The sequence below is a fragment of the Pelmatolapia mariae genome, linkage group LG22 (assembly GCF_036321145.2).
Source record: "Pelmatolapia mariae isolate MD_Pm_ZW linkage group LG22, Pm_UMD_F_2, whole genome shotgun sequence".
NCBI lineage: Eukaryota > Metazoa > Chordata > Actinopteri > Cichliformes > Cichlidae > Pelmatolapia > Pelmatolapia mariae.
The window spans coordinates 25,735,955-25,746,075 of NC_086245.2; the positions used below are offsets into that span (position 1 = coordinate 25,735,955).

At 43.7% G+C, this 10,121-nt stretch overlaps 1 long non-coding RNA gene across 2 annotated transcripts; it reads left to right on the forward strand.

Annotated features, from left to right (window-relative positions):
* Positions 1-2,674: 2,674 nt before the first annotated feature.
* Positions 2,675-4,426, forward strand: LOC135932405 (uncharacterized). Of its 2 annotated transcripts, XR_010573515.1 has the most exons (5): positions 2,675-2,850; positions 3,516-3,627; positions 3,939-4,027; positions 4,141-4,292; positions 4,392-4,426. It is a non-coding gene; the product is annotated as an uncharacterized LOC135932405 (long non-coding RNA). The 2 variants fall into 2 exon arrangements; XR_010573508.1 differs by lacking the exon at positions 2,675-2,850 and having other exon boundaries at positions 3,412-3,627.
* The last annotated feature ends 5,695 nt before the right edge of the window (positions 4,427-10,121 follow it).

The window sequence follows — 10,121 nt, forward strand, 5'->3', positions numbered from 1 at the left end:
CCAGACGTGGCAGCCGAGGTGAGGCGTTCATATGTGGGGGGAGAAGATGAACCTCGGTTAACGGAACTGCGACGCCATGCCCGCCATGCTCAGAACCATCTTGATGAGAGGAAAAGCAAGAAAGAGGAAAAGCAGAGCACAGACCTCCACAATGCAGCCTTAACGCTGTATAAAGCCGCGACAACCTCACACGGAGATTCCCATGACAGAGGCAGTTGGCATGGCCGAGGCCAGGGAACAAGACGTGATCGGCGAGATCCACAACGACAACAGTGGGGAGGGGATCCAGAAGCCTGTTTTTTCTGTGGCGAGCATGGACACTGGAAGCGGAATTGCCCTAACCGAGGCTATCCCAGACGCGGACATCATCAACACCAAAATGACCAAGCGCAGGGCAGGCAATGGGTGCAGGCGGACTGACACTGGGGGGAAAGGACGCCAGAGTACGCTTCAGGCTGTGGTTTGCCCACCTCATCAGAACAGGGAAGTGAAAATCACACACACATACACACACCCATTGATGTAAAAAGTGTTTTACACACAGACACACACACTTTAATACACCACACTTTTGAGCATGTAGAACACGTTTCTTTGTCTCCAGCTGGTACATATGTACATTTAAATAGCGCACCTTATAAATCACTGCCCTTGTATAAAATGTTAGTTTGTAACCAGGAAGTAGAATTTCTTGTAGATTCCGGGGCCACCCACTCTGTACTACGCTCAGATTCTCTCTCACCCCAGCCCGTGCTGGGTGAAAAGTTCACTCATTCTGTGTCCGCATCAGGAACCATACAGAGAGAAAATTTCACCATACCCCTGTGTTGTGTAGATGGACAGGGTAGAAAATTCACACACCAGTTTCTGTGGTCAGACCTGTGCCCTGTCAATTTGCTTGCCAGAGATTTGATGTGCAAACTGAACATAAGTTTAATCTCCTGCTATAATGGCATCACAATCACACAATCTGACTATGATTATATGATGGTGAAATATAACCCCGTGACTCCAGCTTTCGCTTACGGGTGGAAGCTGGAGGAGGGGCCGCTTGTTACAGAATTCATACAAGCGACTCGCAACCGCATGCCTCCAGATGTCTGTTTTGTGGCTCCTGGAGAGTTGAGTTGCACATCTCACTTTTCTCTGCATGGCCCTGATGACAGTTATGAGGAAGGATGGTGCAGAACCGAAAATGATTTACTAACTGTGACATGTATGTTTTGGAGCTCCACATTTGCTGCGCTTGCGATTTCTCTCACTGATGAGCAAAGAAACATGTTTACTATGGATGCATCCGTCCCACATGTTCTCCTGGCAAAAGCTCACAGCTGCCAGTGGGAAGACATGGGAGAATTTATGCACCGGTGCTACCGCGCTTGCGATTGGGAACCTACAGAGGATCCCACAGTTTTGTTTTCTCGAGAAATGAAAGCCTACAGAAAAACCATGACATATACAGTCCATTGTGTCCGCTCAGTTGAGCTAGTGAACATAGCTGTCTCACACTGTCTACTTCAAACGACACCTCCTCTAAACTCCTCACACCCCCTGCTGACAGAGGTGCCTGACGGCCTGTGGGCCTAATTATGATGTAGGCCTAATTAAAGATTGTGAGCCTGTGGTAATCACTCCAAAGTCCTCTTTTAGACCATGCCAAAGACAATATCCTCTGAAACAGGAAGCCATAGAGGGAATTACTCCTGTGTTTGAATCCCTGTTAAAGGCCGGAGTAATTATCCCATGCCCCACCTCTCCGGTTCGCACTCCACTATTCCCTGTGAAGAAAATCAGAGGACCAAATGAGCCTGTTGAGTGGCGGTTTGTGCAGGACTTACAAGCTGTGAACAAGGCTGTGATCCCCAGAGCCCCCGTGGTTCCGAACCCCCACACCATTTTGTCCCAAATACCATCTGATGCTATGTGGTTTACTGTTGCTGACCTGACTAATGCATTCTTCTCTGTTCCAGTTCACCCAGATAGCCAGTTCTGGTTTGCTTTTGAGTTCCAGGGGAAGGCTTACACATTCACTCGGTTGTGTCAAGGCTACTGTGAGTCCCCCACGATTTACAATGCCGCCTTAAGAGACTCCCTGTCAGACTTGATCCTCTCCCAAGGCACAGTGTTACTTCAATATGTCGATGATCTGCTACTGTGTGCACCCACACAAAAGCAGTGTCTGGCAGATTCTCTCACTTTACTGACACATTTGCATCACAAGGGCCACAAGGCTAGTAACCCAGATAGCAAGACGACATTGAATCTATGTTGATTTTTCATCCGAACCGTCGTATATGGTCGGAGTTGAAATGCCAATGTTGTAACAACGTTGAAATACTGTGGTAAACCGACGGTCTTACTATAGAGACGTTGTAACGATGTTGATTCACCATTGTTTTTTTGTCATTGATATTTGATCTATTTATAGTCGACCAGGTGACAACAACAACGTCGAGAAAACGTCTATTTATAGTTGACGATCATTCGGCTCCGGTCACCATCAAAAACCATCGATTTGTAGTTGAGCATTAAATTGCATTGCAACTGATCGGGTATAAAGTACCAGAGAAAGTAGATTTATTGTTCATTTGTTATCAATGACTTGGTCTAGTTCACCAGCTTTAAAAAATCGTGTCTACGTGCAATTTATGTATAGTTGACCGGGAAATTAAAGCAGCGATCACTTGGACTATTCCGCAGCACCCCTCTCACATTGGTACACCCCCCCCCCTCCCCCGGTATTCATTGTCTTCTACAGTAGAGCGGGACATTTAATTTACTCTCAGCGGAATTGACCGGAGAAGGCATCAGTTCATGCACTGCACTGGCCTGCACCACGATTAGTATAAGGTAAGAATGAATGATTTTTTTTTCCTACTCGGTATTTCCATGTTTGCATTTGAATAACAGTAAAAAAAAAAACTTGTTAATGTTGTACATTAACGAGTTTTTTTTTACTGTTATTTAAATTGTGTCTACTTCTTACAATCCGGCAACAAATAAATTGCACTGCGAACAAAGTATATCAACAAAGAAAACATTTTTGTTTCATAATTTCTTCGTTATATTCCCTTACAAAGCTAGCTTTAACGCTTCGAGGTTTCCTTTGTTCTTGCCGTCGCCTCGGCGCTTGACCCAGACTTTCGCTCTGTAGTTGCTTAGTACTACAAAAAATTCTAAATCTGTGATATATGATTGATAAACGTAAAGTTAACTGTATAAACGTGTTCAATGACTTTGTTACTTTTGATGATTGGAGAGCACTCGCTTCAATGCGCACACGAAAACTTTAGACTCAGTTTGAATGCTCACGCAGCATGCGTGACTGTACGTTGCACGCTCACCGAACTTTAAGTTGCACGCGTACATGACTTTCCGTTTGTGCCTTGAATAATGAATAAGGCTACGTACCAGCGTATTTTTGAAATACGCTGGTACGCTGATTTTTCTATGCGTTTGCACCTTTTGTCCACACGTAATGTATGTCTGGCCGTACATTGTGTTTGTATTTCCAGGCACATTTCACGAAGCAGAACGCAGTCTTCAGAGATATCCACGTGAACGCTGTGATACGTCTGACCTTCAGTCCGAAGAAGAAACCCAGACCAGTCTTAAAAGAAAGCACAAGTAAAACCTTTATATTCACAAACATATCTTTGATTGTTAAGAATTTATGATCTTGTCTTTTATACATATCTGTGGTGCTTGCATACTGCAATATCGCCACATAATATAGTCCAAAAAGTGGAAGTTTGTAAACTTTTTAAAAATGCAAAGCCGTGTACACTTGTGCACTTCAAAAATTCATTGTATACTGTACCTTCTTGCACGTCTCTGTTTCCTGTGTGTGTTGTTAGAAATCAAACTAACTTTAGGAAACAATATGCCAAAAGCATATTTACAATTACTTAAGACCGTTTTTAATTTCTTTTCTTTAGACCAAATCCCCTGTACACATATACGGACTCAGAGGATGAGCAGCCTACAAAGAAACGGTTTCCCCAGGCCCCTCGAGTGAAAATACCAGGTAATAAAATACTGTCTAGTGTCTGTGTACATATCTGTGTCTGACACAAGGAAACTTTTTTGACAAGTTGTCTGTATTCTTAAATACTTAAAAAATTATCTTTTTCTAAACAGCCGTCATCACTCCGCAGTCTGCCCCCCAGCCCACTGATAGCAACCATCATAATGCCCCACCCAGCTTCCGGCACCTTTCGCCACTCCGGCACAAACCGACACAGCTTTGCGATCTCCCCAGCATGCAGAGTCTGATGTCTTCCCTATAGATGGTATGCTTTTAAAAAAGCTTTAAAGCTGCATCACAATGTCATTGTACTCTTATCTTCAAAACACCAGTTTATATTTGTTGTGATTTTTTTTTTCTGTAGATTCCAGAGACTCTGTGAGGCCACTATTACAAGGCAAGTTTGAAAATCTTGGAATTTCACAGTTTACATGGTATAACAAATATATGTGACAGGCAAAAACTAGTAAACACTTTTAGCAGTTACAAGAACTAACAAATGAATATCCAACAAAAGGGAATAGAAATACATTGCACTGCCAATACTTTGGTTTATTCTTTGTATGACTTGAAAATCAGGCTTTAGGGAAAACTAAATGACATGTTTCTATCATCAATTACATGAAGTAAACACACAAGCACTTGCATACACATTTAAGACATGAGACACGCTAATTCCATCTCATAAAATGTGTCTATAGGTGAGACGCTTTGCGTTGATTGGTGCTGCTGGACCACACTGGAGGTGCGAGTCCGCCGTGTAATGGTTTATGCCATTACAAAGGAGCTGGCCTCTGTACTCAACTGGGCAGGGGAAAAAATACCAAGGACCAGACAAAGCAAAAAAGGGCATTTAAAGAGACAGCGCTGTGCAGATGCATATTTGGTAAGTTTTAACATTTATTGTAGTTTTATGAGCCTAAAGTGAACAATAAAGGGATCAATTGATGTGCTGGGTGCATTTCACATTTCCTATGTCTGTTTTTTGCTATATTACTTTGTCTTTCTTAATAACAAGACTTTCATGTCCGGTTAATCTGGAGATGGAGTCTTTGGTCTTCGGCTTGTTTTGTCCTCGGGTTGTACACTTTGTACAGCCCGAGGACCCATGTTTTCTTTTTTTTTTTTAAAGGATACACGGCACACCATGCTAAGACATATCGCATTTTCAGCTTATAGCTCTTTGGGAATCAAATGCGGCAGTTTGCTGATTTCCGCCTGGTGACTTTCATGTTTATCAGCCTAGGAGTTTACATACTTTCTCCCTGCTGAAGACAATTAACAAGAGCTTATTCATGTGCTCTAATTCCCTTTTTTTGTGTGTGTGTCTATTTTTTGTCCTAGATGGCCTGGCGCAGCAGGTAGGGGCAAACTCTATGTCTGAGTTGGTCTTTGCTCAAGCAGTCCAGAAATGGCTCAGATATGCTCCAGATCGTACGGGTGGCGCGCAGGAAGCACATCATCCATCCCCATCCCGGAGTAAATAATAAAAAGTGATGTGAAACATAGAAATGTAAATAGGAAACTTTGTCTTTTAATAAAGTATTTTGCAAATGATACATGTCTATTGACCTTTTTTGGTTTTTTGTTTTTTTTCAATAAAAAGCAACTGTGCGAAAGAGGTGGAAAATCAATACCATATCTCAACAGTGTTTCAATATCAGAATCTGACATTGTTTCAATGTCAGCAGTGTTAGAAAATATAACGTCGAATCAATGTCAGGTTTCAACATTGATTCAACATCAAAACCTGACGTTGTTTCAACATTAAAAATGGGTGCAAGAGTGACGTTGGGTCAACGTCACACTTCAACGTTGCTTCAATGACGTCGCCTGATATTGACTCAACATTGTTTCAATGTTTCCTTGCTATCTGGGAAGTCAAAACTACAGTTTTGTAAAGAGCAAGTCACATTCTTAGGGCATGTGATTTCTTACAACTCTCACCAGATTTCCTCCAAGAGGGTGGAAGCTGTGATGACCATTGCAAAACCCCTCACCAAAAAACAGATGATGTCATTCCTAGGAACCACATCATACTGCCGCAATTTCATTCCACACTACTCCTCTGTGGAGGCTCCACTTACTGCGCTCATTCATGGTGCAAGTCTGTCAGCCAATGATCGCATTTCTTGGACACCAGAGGCTGAAGCTGCCTTCACTTCCTTGAAACAGCTGCTGCAAACAGCGCCCGTTTTAGCGCTTCCAGACCCATCCAAACCATATACACAAATGGTGGATGAAAAGAATGGTTTCATGTCTTCTGTTCTTTTACAGCAGCATGGTGATTCACTTTGCCCGGTGGGTTATTACTCTTCCAAGCTTGACCCCGTAGCTGCAGGACTGCCTGGATGCCTACGAGCAGTAGCTGCGTGTGAGAAGGCCGTGCTCGCCTCACGTGACATTGTAGGGTACTCTCCTCTGACAGTGCAGGTACCCCATGCAGTTTCTCTCATTTTGCTGGAGCAGAAAACTTCACACCTTTCTGCAGCTCGCTGGCTCAGGTACTCTTCCATACTGCTTGACATGCCCAACATCACAGTGAAACGATGCACAACACTCAACCCAGCCACTCTTCTCCCCACGCGAGAAGATGGTGAACCACACAGCTGCACTGCTGTATTGGGTGAAACTTGTACACCTCGGATTGACTTGTTAGATGTTCCCATCGAGAACTCTGACATAGTGTTATATGTAGATGGCTCCTCCTCACGTGATTCACGTGGGACTAACCGGGTGGGTTTTGCTGTGTGTTCTGATCATGCCACTCTCGTTTCAGGCTCATTGCCCAGACACTTCTCAGCACAGACTGCAGAACTTGTGGCGCTCACAGAAGCCTGTAAACTTGCGGAGAGTCAGTCGGCCACCATCTACATCGACTCTCGCTACGCGTTCGGTGTGGTGCATGATTTTGGGGCCTTGTGGAGGCACAGAAAGTTCCTGAAATCGGATGGGAAGCCCATCCTCAATGCTAACCAGGTAGCAGCGCTGCTGGATGCCATCCTCCTGCCTACTTGCATTGCTGTAGTGAAGTGTGCAGCACACACAGGTAAAACTGATTCTGTCTCCCAAGGAAATGCAGCCGCCGATGCAGCAGCCAAAACAGCAGCCGAAGGAGGCCTACCTTTCCAACTTGTCTTGGCACCACTGTCCACACCTAACCTCGTTGATCTTCCTGCTGTACAGTCATTTGCCTCCCAGCCAGAGAAAACTCTCTGGCGCAAACATGGCTGCACACTGGTCGACTCTGTCTGGCGATCTCCTGACGGCCGCCCATGTCTACCTAAACACTTCTTCCCCTGGTTTCTAAAATGGACACATGGGTTAGACCATGCGTCCAAAGGGGGGATGCTACAAGCAGTAACATCGCTATGGTTCACCAAAGGGTTTTCCACAGCAGCTGAGAGGCACTGCAAAAAGTGTCTCATTTGTGCGACCAACAATGTGGGACGCCCAGTACAGGTAAACACTGCAGCACATCCCCCACCATCTAATGATGGATTTCATTGAATTGACACCAGCCGAGGGGAAGAAGTATTGTCTAGTAGTAGTGGACATGTTCTCTAAGTGGGTAGAAGCATTCCCCACTAAAAGTGCAGACAGCAGTGCAGTGGCAAAAGCCCTCCTGTCAGAAATCATTCCCAGGTGGGGTATCCCGGGAAAAATCACAAGTGATAATGGTACTCACTTTGTGAACCAGGCATTGAAGGAGATCAGCAAGCAACTAGGTTTCAAATTGCAAACACACTGTGCATATCATCCACAATCTGGAGGTGCTGTGGAGAGAATGAACGGCTCCTTAAAGTCCAAACTGGTAAAGTGCTGTGAAGAAACTGGCCTCACATGGCCAAAAGCACTTCCCCTCGTGCTGATGTATGTGCGCACACGAACCAGACCTCCAGCACACCTCAGCCCTTATGAGGTGTTGTATGGACGACCTGCCAGAGTGGGGGCAGAACCCCCCAAATGGACGGGCATGTCCACAGAGTTGTGCAACAGCGAAATGATTGTGTACTGTCAAAATCTCTCGAGGACTCTCTCGCAGGTACACCGAGCAGTGAAAGCAGCCCTGCCCAGGCCAGCAGAAGGACCCCTGCACCCGTTCAAACCAGGAAACTGGGTGCTAGTGAAGGATTTCAGGAGGAGACACTGGAAGGCGAAGCGGTGGCTGGGCCCATTCCAAGTCCTACTGACCACACAAACAGCGATAAAGGTTGGAGAGCGAGTTACTTGGATCCACGCCAGCCACTGTAAGCTGTTTGGAGGAGAACCACCCAGAACGGAGGAGCAACTAGAAAAGACAAACGGGGCAGAATAATCCCCACACTTCATTCAGGTAGTAGGCAGTCTACCCTCTACCTGCAACAATGCGACAAGCCAGAAAGCACCTCATCACTGGGGTAGCTCTGATGCTCTTCAGTGGGCTGATGGTGACCCTCTGGTGGAGCCTCAGGAGAGATCAGCGGCTGGGCACCATACCAACATCCAAGGAGGTTCGTGCAACAGAAGGAGCAACCCACGAGATGAGAGGAAATGCTTGATTAGCATGATGGACACATTCGACTACACTATGTGTATTCAACCCCCTAGACTGTCATTTTTGATCTGTGCAATGTAAAGGTCACAAGGAGATGTGAGTTCCCGAAAATTGCACCTTCCCCTGTTGCAAGCTCGAAATTACAATGATGATAGCGAAAGCGAAGATGAGTGTGATGAGTGAAACTATTTTCCTGACACTGCAAGAATGATGCATATTGTGAAACCTTTTGAGTGTGCAATATTGCTGATGTAATTAACAGAATGTTAGGAAGAGAAATCCTTGGTACTAGTGATTGAGATGCAATCAAGAGGGTGGGAACTGTTGTGGGATTTCTCTTTAGTGTATTGTCCTTTAATGTATTGTCTTGCTTTCATGTTACTTAGTTTAGTAAGGGTTGTGGGATCTCTCTTTAATGTATTGTCTTGATGAAATGCTTTCATGTTACTTAGTTTAGTATGTCTGGTTCACACTAGTGCTGGGCGATATGACGATATATATCGTGTGGACGATAGAAAAGTGTCTATCGTGCCATTTGTCTTCTATCGTTTCTATCGTTTCTAACCCTAATTTTATAAATTATTACATAAAATATATCATTAACCGTTTACAACCGGTCGGAGCAGGCACACTCCGTTTTCCCTAACTATTTTTAAATCCTTGTAGAACTGGAACCACGTAAGGTAGGCGCAATAATTTTATTTTTTGCATATGAAACAGTAGGAGTTGTACTTACATCTTATTCCATTAGCTTGCCCTAGGTCACGGTTTCCTTCCACATATAGCTTTGCAAAAATTGCATAAAAAGCACTTCCAGTAACAAAGACATAATATTCCAGACTTGCAGCAACAAAAACATAATATTCCAGAAACAGGCTTTGCCGATCCGATCAGCTGTTCATAACACTTCCTACTTGGAATATAAGTCAGCACAAACTATCGCATGTCCTCCATTACCTGCCCGAAACCGGAAGTGACGTCATTTTCGCGGAAAATGTAGTTTTTTAGCTTCAAAGCCTATGTTGGTGTTTTTAAAAGTCATGTTTGACTTTATGCTTTTGTATCGTTTCTGGGATGCTTAGAAGTCAAATTACACTGTTGGAAATAGTTTATTTTGATGCACATGCTGTGTTCTTGCAAATTTGCATTTATTTATTTTCATTTTTCCTGTAGTATATAAAAATTAGTGTAAATCAAAAATAAAACTATGAAGACACTCAAAATAAATTTCTCGTGGTTGGAAACTATTTTGTGCAACTTTTTTGTATTTACAGTTTTGAGGGATAAGCCTCTTAAATTTCTCTAACTAGAAATATATGTAAAAAACAAAACAAAAACGATTTTCAATTTTTTTGTAGTTTATTGCACTTTTTTGCAATTTATGTAGTTACTATGGACTTAATGCATACACATTATTAAAATTTGGGCTATAACGGTTGTATTGATGTATAGCAACTTGAAATGCTCCCACAAATGGCACTACAGCATGTAAAATGTAAAGATAAGCTCTGGCGGACTTGGTTCTATGGTAGGTCTTAAAGGGTTAAATAGCCTGTG